Consider the following 14,297-nt stretch of genomic DNA (forward strand, 5'->3'; position numbering starts at 1 on the left):
CTGGCGTGTACTCGTGTCTACTTCACTGGCGTATAGGACGGCCTTCGCACTCGTATTGAAAATACGAAGTATGGTTTTGCAGGTGATATTGGTTTCTCTAAACTGGATACAGTTCTATAAAGGCTGCCTGTATCTTCTTTTTGCAGCTCCTCAGGTCTTGCCCAGTTTCATCGTTTGTCACCAGATTACCCAGCAACAAGTGTGTCCGCCACTGACGAGTGCTCTTAGATGTTCCCGAATTTACTCTCATATCCTTCGTTTATCTTGAGGCTCCTTCTTTGAGGATGTTTAATTTAGCTTTCATATGTCAGCCTCTAAGGTAATACAACAGTCGTCTGCAAAGTCCAAATCCTCCAGACGTTAATAGATTCGCCATTGGATTCCTCCTCCTACCTGTTGCGACTCTTCTCACAACTCAGCCAAGAATGAGTAAGCAAAATGGTTGAAGAAAAACACGTCCTGCTGGACTCTAGTTGTTAACCATATTGGCTCAATGAGATTTCCCTTGCGGCGCACAAATTTGTAGCTTCGATGTTTAGAGTTGTGTGTTACGCCATACTTCCGCGACAGAAGTTACAGACGTAATATTTAAGTCGTACTTCCTTTCAACACCAGTGAATGCCAGGAGTGATGTTGTCTTGAATTCTCTACTGTGCACCAAGACACCTGCGTTGTAACAGAAAACAGGTCTTTTACACAGTCGACCTTTAAGTGAATCTTTAATCGAATTTAAGACGGTTCTGATGTCTGACATCCTAAGATATTATCAACATCTAGATAACACTGACTTTTTGCCGAGGTGCTTCAATTCCTAGCTGCAGAGAGGACCTAAAATGCGATTTGTAGTTTAAGGGGAGATCTGTCTGTGAACTTTGGTATTTCATCGTTCCCAAATCAATTTTTTCTGTTTCTGTGATTGAACTTGCTTCCATTTTGCCACTGTCATTGATCCTCACACTTAACAAAGTGTGGTCTATTTCATTTACGCTAACATGATGCGGCAAGAACCAAGCAATCTTATGGCAGTTAAGATTTGAAAACAGTATACCTCCAACGACCAGGTCACGTTCAGCGTACATATCAGCAGTTTACTATCCACACTTCTGTTCCTATTACCGTGGACGACCATAATGTGTTCAACGCGTTCGTTTTCTGAGCCCAGTTTGGCGTTCAGTCTCCCATTATAAATTTTTACTTTTCTGCAATTAGTGTTCTTAAGGACGCCACTTAGCTTTATGTAAAACACACACTCACACTCACACTCACACTCACACTCACACTCTCTCTCTCTCTCTCTCTCTCTCTCTCTCTCTCTCTCTCTCTCTGCCACTTCAGTGGGTGCATAGTGCGGCGGGTCAACGTGCTCATACTACTTCTTCACCGTGTCCGTCAGTCGACCTGACAGTGTCATTCATTAATAACAACACATTTCCAACGATAGTAGCAGCTGTTATAATATATGATGATCGGTTCGGTCTTCCAAGGCTCTTAACAGCTAACTAGCCTTCACACTGGCTTGTAAAATTATCCTGCAAAGGCTTTAACTTTACGAGAATTTTGCAAACTGTTCCACCAGTATTGATTGGATCGATATCAGCGTCGGCTCTTCCGAAGTAGTACTTCATCCTAGCGGACATTAACTGTTCCAACGATAGTAGCAGCTGTTATAATATATGATGATCGGTTCGGTCTTCCAAGGCTCTTAACAGCTAACTAGCCTTCACACTGGCTTGTAAAATTATCCTGCAAAGGCTTTAACTTTACGAGAATTTTGCAAACTGTTCCACCAGTATTGATTGGATCGATATCAGCGTCGGCTCTTCCGAAGTAGTACTTCATCCTAGCGGACATTAACTGCGTAACTGTAATAAATAAATCTGCTCATAGTCTTAAGCAATAACGTATTTTTTGCAGCTCAACATACAGTTATCCATTGCTAAGATAGCCTGTGATATTAGCACATATAGCCAGTCATGTGCGCAGCTATGTAACTCACATCTCTAACGTTACGTCACGTTCAGAAATTACGGCACCTTTTCAGTTTGGAAGACTGTAGATCACTTAAAAAGCATGTAATAGCCTCTCAACACTGATGTTGAAAGTTAATATTGGCTCCAAATCCGAAAGACACTTCATCGAAAATATCAGTCTCGAAGATAGTCCATTTCCGTTTTCTCAACCACACTCAGTGATTCGACTTCTGTTGAATAACATGATGTGGGTAAGATTTAAGACTAACATTCTTGGTATAAATAACTTTTCAACAGAGGTTTAAAATTTACATTAATAATACCTGTTCAGCTTTTATTCAGGCAACGGCAGATAATAATTAAGATCATACAAAGTACTTCATCTTTTTCCCATTCTCAAATAAAATAAACGTTTAATAATAATAATAATAATAATGATGATAATCATCCCTGTGGAGGCCCGGGAAAAGAATAGGCCTCCGGTATGTTCTGCCAGTCGTAAAAGGCGACGAAAAGAACAAACCACTAATAGGGCTAACCCCCACCCCTTTTAGTGTGATTAGTTGGTTCAGGACAGAACTAAAGAAGCCTCGGACAAGCGCCGTCATGGTCAGGGACGACGCTTGAACCCTATGCCCGCCCGCAATGGTAACGACACTGCTAGCCAACTGGAAAATGATTTAAATCCAAATAGAGGTGTTTTGCAGGATATGCTTCCTGCAACCACCCTAGAAGGAAAACAAAGACAGAGGATGAGATGGTCAGATGAAGTTATTCGACACCTCATGTTCTGTTATTACCAAGCAACAAACCTAGGAACCAACACAACTGGATACAGATCACAAGTATACACAACATTTATTACTAGATACCCAGAATTAAAATTTTTAACAGAACAACGATTAGCTGATCAGATCCGTGTAATAATAAAAAATAACAGGATACCCCAGTCAGAATTAGAAAACATCAAACAACAAGTACAACAAATACTGGAACAAAATAATGTGCAATCAGAAGAAGAAGAAAATACAGTAGTGGACTCAAACATCCCAGAGCAAACAAACAAAGAACAACACGCACCAATTAAACAATCAGAGAAAAACGAAATCTTAAGACAGCCACCAGAACAAGCACAAATAGAACACGAAGTGACACAGATGTTAGATATAGAAGAAAAATTTCAGCTAACATATATAGAATACAAAGACACAAATACAGACATTAGACCATTCTTGCATAGACCACCAAATAACCCACAAGTCGAAACAACAATAAAAACTATCAACACAATCATACACAACAAAATAAATGAAAACACAACTATGGAAGAGTTACAACTACTGGTTTATATAGGAGCACTCAGTACACTAAATATACACACTAGGCAGAGATCAGAACCAACCAACACACAGAAGAAACCCACAAAACCAGCATGGCAACACAGGCTACAGATTAGAATAGAAAAACTGAGAAAAGACATTGGACAACCAACACAATTTATAAGAAATGAAATATGAGACAAAAATGAAAAAGGTTAGGTAAAATCTCACAACAAGACGCGATAGAGCAATTAGATGAAAAGAAGCAGAAATTACAAGCATTGGCCAAACGACTTAGAAGATACAAAAAAAGTGAAAATAGAAGGAAACAAAACCAAACATTCAACACAAACCAAAAGAAATTTTACCAGACAATAGATAACACACACATTAAAATGGACAATCCACCAAACATAAGACATGGAACACTTCTGGAGCAACATATGGTCAAACCCGGTACAACATAATAGACATGCACGGTGGATACAAGCAGAAACAGACACATACAAGATGATGCCACAAATGCCTGACACAGCAAACCCAGCTAAATATCGCCCCATAACATGCCTACCAACAATATACAAAATATTAACTTCAGTCATTACACAGAAATTAATGACACATACAACACAGAACAAAATTACAAATGAAGAAAAAAGACTGCTGCAAAGGAGCACGAGAATGTAAAGAGCAACTGATAATAGATACAGAGGTGATATCAAGCTAAAACTAAACAAAGGTCGCCACACTACGCATACATTGATTACCAAAAAGCTTTTGATAGTGTACCCCACTCATGGTTACTACAGATATTGGAAATATACAAAGTAGATCCTGAATTAATACAGCTCCTGAACATAGTAATGAAAAATTGGAAAACCACACGTAATATCCAAACAAATTCAAATAATATCACATATCACATTACAGCCAATACAGATTAAGCGTGGAATATACCAAGGAGACTCATTAAGTCCTTTATGGTTCTGCCTTGCTCTGAACCCACTATCCAACATGCTAAATAATACAAATTATGGATACAATATTACTGGAACACACCAACACAAAATCACACATTTGCTATACATGGGTGATCTAAAACTACTGGCAGCAACAAATCAACAACTCAACCAATTACTAAAGATAACAGAAGTCAGCAATGACATAAATATGGCTTTTGGAACAGACAAATGTAAGAAAAATAGCATAGTCAAGGGAAAATACACTAAACAAGAAGATTACATATTGGATACCCACAGCGACTGCATAGAAGCGATGGAAAAACGGATGCCTATAAATATCTAGGATACAGACAAAAAATAGGAATAGATAATACAAATATTAAAGAAGAACTAAAAGAAAAATATAGACAAAGACTAACAAAAATACTGAAAACAGAATTGACAGCAAGAAACAAGACAAAAGCTATAAATACTTATGCCATACCAATATTGACCTACTCATTTGGAGTAGTGAAATCGAGTAACACAGACCTAGAAGCACTCAATACACTTACACGATCACAATGCCACAAATATAGAATACATCACATACATTCAGCAACAGAAAGATTCACATTAAGCAGAGAGGTGATTTATCGACATAAAAAACCTACATTATGGACAGGTAGACAATTTAAGAAAATTCTTTATAGAACGAGCAGAAACTAGCAAAATACACAAAGCATCACTCATATAAATACATCGGCTACACCACTGCAATTTCATAACCACTTCTACAACCCTTCAGATCACATAACATCAACAGATACGAAGAAAGTAAATTGGAAAAAGAAAACACTTCATGGCAAGCACCCGTATCATCTAACACAGCCACACATCGATCAAGACGCATCCAACACATGGCTAAGAAAAGGCAATATATACAGTGAGACGGAAGGATTCATGATTGCAATACAGGATCAAACAATAAACACCAGGTATTACAGCAAGCATATTATTAAAGATCCCAATACCACAATGGATAAATGCAGGCTTTGTAAACAACAAATAGAAACAGTAGATCTCATCACAAGCGGATGTACAATACTAGCAAATACAGAATACCCCAGAAGACATGACAATGTCGCAAAAATAATACATCAACAGCTTGCCTTACAACATAAACTTTTAAAACAACACGTTCCTACATACAAGTATACACCACAAAATGTACTGGAGAATGATGAATACAAATTATACTGGAACAGAACCATTATAACAGATAAAACAACGCCACATAACAAACCTGACATCATACTCACCAATAAAAAGAAGAAATTAACACAACTAATCGAAATATCCATACCCAATACAACAAATATACAAAAGAAAACAGGAGAAAAAATTGAAAAATACATCCAACTGGCTGAGGAAGTCAAAGACATGTGGCATCAGGATAAAGTTGACATACCAATTATACTATCAACTACAGGAGTCATACCACACAATATCCACCAGTAAATCAATGCAATACAGCTGCATCCAAACATATATATACATCTACAGAAATCCGTAATTATTGATACATGTTCAATTACCCGAAAGTTCCTAAAGGCAATATAACACATACCGTACAGTTAAAAGGAAGTGACGCTTGATCAAGGTCCGCGTAACTCCATTTTTAACCGGACTTAACGTCTGAGAAAGTGAAGGAAATAATAATAATAATAATAATAATAATATAATAATAATAATAATAATAATAATAATAATATAATAATAATAATAATAATAATAATAATAATAATAATAATAATCATCTAAGGCCGTTGTTCCAACGAGACGTCTTTCAGCGTCGCATGACCGCCGCCTTCGCGCGTATGGTGACCAGCATTCAACGACGCCGTACCTTTTTGCAGCAAGTCCTCGTTGCTCCAGCGTCCTCTAAGCCAGTTAACAGGAGGAGACAACGCACAGTAAACACTGTTTCTAAGGTAAAAGTGTGTTTATGACACATATACATATTTTTGACATTATGACCCGATACAGCGTAACTAGATTTCCTTCTATATAAATGTCACGTATCTCGTCAATCCAGAGTTTTTACAACTAACCATGGATCGAACCGCGTCACTAAAGAAAGGTAGCGCTGGCCAAGGATGTGCTATATTCCCATCAATATCCATACAATAGCACTGTACTACAGTATTTCACACATTTCTTTTAAAGTGTAGAGTTGTTACCCTTTCTGCGGCTGGTTTACACACCAGTAATCTCCTAATGCAGTTTTGTGACAATAGGAGCCCTACATCATTCATTCGCGTCACGTCTTCACCTGTCTGCCCTATTTACAGCAGCAAGCCACCATTTTGTATTTAAACTTCCCTTGGATTATGGCCGTCTTGTTTCACTCAGTCCCGTGTATCCAGGCGATAGTTCCATGCCTCTTTCTCGACTTTTCGTAACCTTCCCGCCTTTTCACTGTCCTTGGATTTCAAAATCCAGTACTAGTTTCCGTTTTCAGACCAATCCATCCAGTTATTTCTCCTTCTAGTTTCTGAGAGACTAATTTTGTGGTTGCGTGCTATCAGCCGACAGCCCCGAGTGCCCTGGTGAACCTGCTACCTCTTGGTCTGGCACCTGCCAAGTTTTCATTTCCGGGCGATACGGCTTAGATATCTTGCCTTCTGCTTGACTACAGAACGCTGTCCAACCCTCCGCATCATGAGTCATATGTGCTTAACCGATGTCCTGGTTGCGAAGGATCTTCCGCTTCCACATTAAGGGACACACTGCTGCCACACAAAAGCAGAGGAAATAGAGAAGAGGATAACAAGACAGGTATCGTGGGATGCTTCTTCTGAATCCCCTGTGGAGACCTGTTTCGTCTGGAGCCCTGCCGGGTTTGGGAGACCCTGCCAGTAGTTACCCTGTCGTTGGTATAGCACACACCAGTTAATTGGATCCCACAAACCACCTCTCCCATACGGACTGTTCAGTTAAGGTCGCTTGTCCCGACGGTCGTGAGGGTGGGGGGGAGGGGGAGGAGGAATATGGAGGCGGTTCTTTAAACGGCTGCTCGCTGTCTATAACAATAAAGCACGTCATGTCTGTGAATGTTTATTAATATGTGTCGTTATAGCAGTTTTTCAGCAGTATCTCTGAAAGACCGTACACCTTATCTTAGGAAATGTGTGAACCACTAACATTTACCAGCGACTGAAGACACTGAAAAGAGATTTTTTAACGAAAGGTAATACAGAGACCAAATTTCTTCAGATTGGCTAGTGGCCGCAACTTTTTTCTGGCGAAATGACGAACTATTTTTTTTAATTGATAGACTATTTATGATATTTAAAGCAATTAAACTTTTAACAGAGTAGAATGACGTGATCATAACTGTTTTGCAATGAAACTTTACCAAAAGAGGCAGATGAGTTGGATAAGAACCCCAAGCTGACCAGCTAAGTCCTTGCCCATTGATTTCGTGGCAGTGCAAGCGATACTGCCTGAAGTTGGTCTTGACCCCTTAGCGGAGCCCTCTCCTCTTTTGCAATCAGTATGCTCCTCGCGGGCATTAGATTGTCATTAAAATAGTCGGCTGGAGAAATTATCTTGCAATTGGAAAAATTGTAGTAATATTTCCTTTACGATACAGTGATTCTTCAGTTCAGTGTAATCCAGCACTTTCCAACAGATTGACACTACAACCAACTTAATAAATTCTGGTTTAGAATGGGTCGCCGAAAAAAGAAATTTCTAATATAACAAAAGCAATGGACACTTAAAACAAAATTACTCGAAGTATTATTTGGTTGTGTCAAATTGTTTACACCTTACTTTTGTTAAAATTCATTGAGTGCATGTTGTTGTTGTTGTGGTCTTCAGTCCTGAGACTGGTTTGATGCAGCTCTCCATGCTACTCTATCCTGTGCAAGCTTTTTCATCTCCCAGTACCTACTGCAACCTACATCCTTCTGAATCTGCTTAGTGTATTCATCTCGTGGTCTCCCTCTACGATTTTTACCCTCCACGCTGCCCTCCAATACTAAATTGGTGATCCCTTGATGCCTCAGAACATGCCCTACCAACCGATCCCTTCTTCTGGTCAAGTTGTGCCACAAACTTCTCTTCTCCCCAATCCTATTCAATACTTCCTCATTAGTTACATGATCTACCCATCTAATCTTCAGCATTCTTCTGTAGCACCACATTTCGAAAGCTTCTATTCTCTTCTTGTCTAAACTATTTATCGTCCATGTTTCACTTCCATACATGGCTACGCTCCATACGAATACTTTCAGAAATGACTTCCTGACACTTAAATCAATACTGGATGTTAACAAATTTCTCTTCTTCAGAAACGCTTTCCTTGCCATTGCCAGCCTACATTTTATATCCTCTCTACTTCGACCATCATCAGTTATTTTGCTCCCCAAATAGCAAAACTCCTTTACTACTTTAAGTGCCTCATTTCCTAATCTAATTCCCTCAGCATCACCCGACTTAATTAGACTACATTCCATTATCCTTGTTTTGCTTTTGTTGATGTTCATCTTATATCCTCCTTTCAAGACACTGTCCATTCCATTCAACTGCTCTTCCAATTCCTTTGCTGTCTCTGACAGAATTACAATGTCATCGGCGAACCTCAAAGTTTTTATTTCTTCTCCATGAATTTTAATACCTACTCCGAATTTTTCCTTTGTTTCCTTTACTGCTTGCTCAATATACAGATTGAACAACATCGGGGAGAGGCTACAACCCTGTCTTACCCCCTTCCCAACCACTGCTTCCCTTTCATGTCCCTCGACTCTTATAACTGCCATCTGGTTTCTGTACAAATTGTAAATAGCCTTTCGCTCCCTGTATTTTACCCCTGCCACCTTTAGAATTTGAAAGAGAGTATTCCAGTCAACATTGTCAAAAGCTTTCTCTAAGTCTACAAATGCTAGAAATGTAGGTTTGCCTTTCCTTAATCTTTCTTCTAAGATAAGTCGTAAGGTCAGTATTGCCTCACGTGTTCCAGTGTTTCTACGGAATCCAAACTGATCTTCCCCGAGGTTGGCTTCTACTAGTTTTTCCATTCGTCTGTAAAGAATTCGTGTTAGTATTTTGCAGCTGTGACTTATTAAGCTGATAGTTCGGTAATTTTCACATCTGTCAACACCTGCTTTCTTTGGGATTGGAATTATTATATTCTTCTTGAAGTCTGAGGGTATTTCGCCTGTTTCATACATCTTGCTCACCAGATGGTAGAGTTTTGTCAGGACTGGCTCTCCCACGGCCGTCAGTAGTTCCAATGGAATATTGTCTACTCCGGGGGCCTTGTTTCAACTCAGGTCTTTCAGTGCTCTGTCAAACTCTTCACGCAGTATCGTATCTCCCATTTCATCTTCATCTACATCCTCTTCCATTTCCATAATATTGTCCTCAAGTACATCGCCCTTGTATAGACCCTCTATATACTCCTTTCACTTTTCTGCTTTCCCTTCTTTGCTTAGCACTGGGTTTCCATCTGAGCTCTTGATATTCATACAAGTCGTTCTCTTATCTCCAAAGGTCTCTTTAATTTTCCTGTAGGCAGTATCTATCTTACCCCTAGTGAGATAGGCCTCTACATCCTTACATTTGTCCTCTAGCCATCCCTGCTTAGCCATTTTGCACTTCCTGTCGATCTCATTTTTGAGACGTTTGTATTCCTTTTTGCCTGTTTCACTTACTGCATTTTTATATTTTCTCCTTTCATCAATTAAATTCAATATTTCTTCTGTTACCCAAGGATTTCTACTAGCCCTCGTCTTTTTACCTACTTGATCCTCTGCTGCCTTCACTACTTCATCCCTCAAAGCTACCCATTCTTCTTCTACTGTATTTATTTCCCCCATTCCTGTCAATTGCTCCCTTATGCTCTCCCTGAATCTCTGTACAACCTCTGGTTCTTTTAGTTTATCCAGGTCCCATCTCCTTAAATTCCCACCTTTTTGCAGTTTCTTCAGTTTTAATCTAAAGGTCATAACCAATAGATTGTGGTCAGAGTCCACATCTGCCCCTGGAAATGTCTTACAATTTAAAAGCTGGTTCCTAAATCTCTGTCTTTCCATTATATAATGTATGTGAAACCTTTTAGTATCTCCAGGGTTCTTCCATGTATACAACCTTCTTTCATGATTCTTAAACCAAGTGTTAGTTATGATTATGTTGTGCTCTGTGCAAAATTCTATCAGGCGGCTTCCTCTTTCATTTCTGTCCCCCAATCCATATTCACCTACTATGTTTCCTTCTCTCCCTTTTCCTACACTCGAATTCCAGTCACCCATGACTATTAAATTTTCGTCTCCCTTCACAATCTGAATAATTTCTTTTATTTCATCATACATTTCTTCAATTTCTTCGTCATTGAGTGCATATTTATATAAAAATTCACACGAAAACTGAAGATGGCTTTGTAAGACCAAATCCTCCTTCCTTCCCCCCCCCCCTCCCCCGATTAAGAAAAACGCTTTTCCGAAGATGCGTCGACTGACTGATATGTGCTGTTACACCAACAGTGAACCATACTTCTGCAATGTAATGCTCGCAAACATACTCTTTCGCGAACACAGAAGTGTACATTTTCAAACTGTAAAACGAACTGAAAGATATATTACTGCTGCACGCAAGACCTCTGAAGGAAGATAAATTACTCTATAATGACCTGTCGATGACACGGTTACTAGATACAGACAGGTCACAGAAGACTTAACTGGAGTGGAGTTCAGGCTCAAATGGTAAAGCCTTCCCCGAAGAAAGAGAAAAGCTAACATTTCGCTAACAGTCCCACGGTGACAGTGCGCTGGTCCTCAGCATTGGAAAACACTTTTTTTTTTACTTCGGACACCCTCTTTATAACCCTCTCTCCCTACGAAATAGATGTCTCCGCTTACCCATTACGTTTGCTGTAGAACTCATGACTGTGTACTCAATACATATTCAGAAATTTACAACCAGCCACTTGTGTAAATTACTCGTTTATTCCGTTAACTTGTTTAAAAACTTTTTCCGACTCTTTTTCATATAGTGCACAAGGAAGTTGCATGTTAATTTCCAAAACGTGATGCTGGTGCTTCCTATGTGACATGAAGATAGGTAATGGCTTTCTATTGTGTATGCTGCGAGCTGTCCAAAGATAATTAATTACTGCGGTATTACTCAAGACCATATAGCAGTCTGTTTACTTGTCACACAGCCAGAACCCACCATCATTCAGTGCACTTCCATGTGCACCACCTGAAGATGAACCTGAACAAGTTCGAAAGCTAGTTAGTGCAATAAACTAATAATAAAGAAAATTAAAGTTGCAGTTTCCAGTATTTATACAAGGTAGCAAGAAATATAGAATTTTATAATTAGCTCCTGTGCAATTAATTTCGTTTCGAAAACCCGGGTAAAAACGTAAACAAGAGCTTCAAAATTCCTTTTCCACCATCTATCCGTATTAAGGAAAAATCTATCAAACCTGCAGTTCGCTTTTAAACCGATTTTTCTATTTTAGGTTGGTAGAACGTGGATAAAAAGTAGGGCTCGTCCGGGATTTGAACCCGGGACCTCTCGCACCCTAAGCGAGAATCATACCCCTAGACCAACGAGCCGCCATGTGTCTTCGTTGCATAGTCAAAGTGGTCATGGTGTGTGTGTGTGTGTGTGTGTGTGTGTGTGTGTGTGTGTGTGTGTGTGTGTGTGTGTGAGAGAGAGAGAAACTAGGTTAAAACTATATATAGGTACACTTCACGGAATACAAGGGAAGAATTTTGATCAACGCTAATAGGCGGTAACATAGCAGTGATCATAGTCATGAAAACATTTGGTTCGCAGTATTTATCAGATTTAAATAGAATTTTGATAATCAGTTTGATTCATACGTAGAACAATATACATTGCATGGATGTCGTCAAATGTTTGTACAACATTTCTTACAAAATAAACATGTCTCTTTACAGTATATACCTCTCCTATACTTCTACTTTTCCAATCACGTAAAGTTAAATTTGGTACACAGTACAGTGTTCATGAACATTATTCTACAGTTATTTTAAAAATTTATCTGCAATGTAATAATGTAAATATTTAACTAAAGGTGTGGGGATAATTTACATCTTTTATTTCTAGTCGTAATCTGTTGTACAATTTAATACAATGATATAATACACCATTTTGAGTTTTTGACTTGTTTCTTCTGTTTAGATCTAAACAGTGTCTGGATTTGGTTCCATGGTCGTGAATTGTACTGTTTGTGGTATACAGATGTTTTCCCTTATATACATTATGTTCTGATAAATATATTCACACGGAACTGCCAGAATTTGTAACTTTTTGAACAGCTCTTTACACTGTGCCCTGTTACTGCTATTTTTTACTATTCGAACAGCTCTTTTCTGTATCTTGAAAATAGTTTGTATGTTTCCAGCACTTACCAACCGAAACATAATCCCATAGCTGAGAACTGAGTGCATATACCCAAAGTAGGCTACTTCGAGGGATGAAATATTGCACACTTGTGCAAGGATTCGCAGGGCGGATTTGAATAAATTAGATGCTTGTTATGGTTTCCAGCGCACTTAGACAGAACAAAGCTTCCTGTACATCCTTAACACGAATACATTATTACGAAGATCATAATTATACAAGTCACACTATGATATATACATTATTATACTGGTAATCAAAATTGTAATTTCATGGTATGAAGACGCATAAGTAGTTTTCTTTGTTGTAATTCGTTAAATTTCTTCTGGAATCCCATAATGTTTATTCTTTCGGCTTGTTACATTGTTCGAAGAATATCACACCTGCTGCAACTAAGAGCATTGACGTTCATACAATTTAAATTAAACAAATGTATAAACAGGCAGACTGTCCTGAGATAGTCACAGACGTTGTTGGCATGATAATAATCTGAATCTAATAGTTCAGTTGCCTTTTAGGATTACAATACAATTGTTTTATTATTCGTATAAGCTAAAGCGAGAACCTTGTCGCCTTTACCACGTTTCCCATATTGCTTTATGCTTGGAATGTTGGCAACTGGCATGTCAACAGAAAACAAGTTCACAAAATCTAAATTAATGTATAATCAAGGAGAAATTACCAGCGGAAGAATCAAACGTTAGTCGTTCTTTACCATCTGTTTCCGTGGTGTAGTGGTTATCACATCCGCCTAACACGCGGAAGGTCCCCGGTTCGATCCCGGGCGGAAACAGAATTTTTTTATCTTTATTAGAATTAATGATAGTGATGTACAGTCACCGAAGAAAATTGTTAGTATACTTTGCACGTGTAACTGCGGAAAATTTTCTGTCCCCAAGTAGTCAACTCCACACTCGGTCGTGGAGACGCTGTTGCTGATAGCATTCTGTCTTGTTAATAAGTATAGGTGATTCTAAGAGGGTTTCACAACTTCACACACACACACACACACACACACACACACACACACACACACACACACACAATTATTTTATTGAGGAGACTTATACAGGTAGTAGACGTCATCTGGTAGTGAAATACTGAAAGTTTCATTCCATAGATTTTCACTTCTGCTGAATGTGACTGCCATTGATCATAACAAAATATCGCATATGACATCAGTTTGTTGTCATGCTTTATTCAGCATACCTTGTGAAGTCTGCAGTTTTGATTTTCAACTTCGTATCGTCCCTAGTAGCGGAATTCGGCAGTGAAACTTTGGCTACAAGATAGCACGTTAACAACGTGTCTAAGTTTGCTTAGTAAATTTCTGCGTGTAAGCGACGGAAAGTTTTTCTTACAATCGCAACATGTAAAATTGTTAAGACCTGAAAGTGACCGTACTACTGAAGAACAAATTGTTTAGCAAAATCTATTTAATGACACTTTCAGACCCGTGCTGAAAAACGAAATGCTATTGAGAGAAAAAAAATCGCGGTATGATTGTTTCTCTGATGAATAAGAAGGGCGAAATAGAATAATATCTGCAGCATTTGCTGCTGTTTCTGGGAACTAAAGATTTTTACAGTTCTCTATTCGTGTATATTTTGTTTTCGTCATTC

General features: G+C 38.6%; 2 non-coding genes across 2 annotated transcripts; one reads left to right on the forward strand and one right to left on the reverse strand.

The window, feature by feature from the left end:
* Positions 1-11,789: 11,789 nt before the first annotated feature.
* Positions 11,790-11,861, reverse strand: Trnap-agg (transfer RNA proline (anticodon AGG)). The gene has a single exon. It is a non-coding gene; the product is annotated as a tRNA-Pro (tRNA).
* A 1,534-nt stretch (positions 11,862-13,395) lies between these two features.
* Positions 13,396-13,468, forward strand: Trnav-aac (transfer RNA valine (anticodon AAC)). Its single transcript has one exon. It is a non-coding gene; the product is annotated as a tRNA-Val (tRNA).
* Positions 13,469-14,297: the final 829 nt, after the last annotated feature.

Source organism: Schistocerca serialis, chromosome 6 (genome assembly GCF_023864345.2).
Source record: "Schistocerca serialis cubense isolate TAMUIC-IGC-003099 chromosome 6, iqSchSeri2.2, whole genome shotgun sequence".
Taxonomy (NCBI): Eukaryota; Metazoa; Arthropoda; class Insecta; order Orthoptera; family Acrididae; genus Schistocerca; species Schistocerca serialis.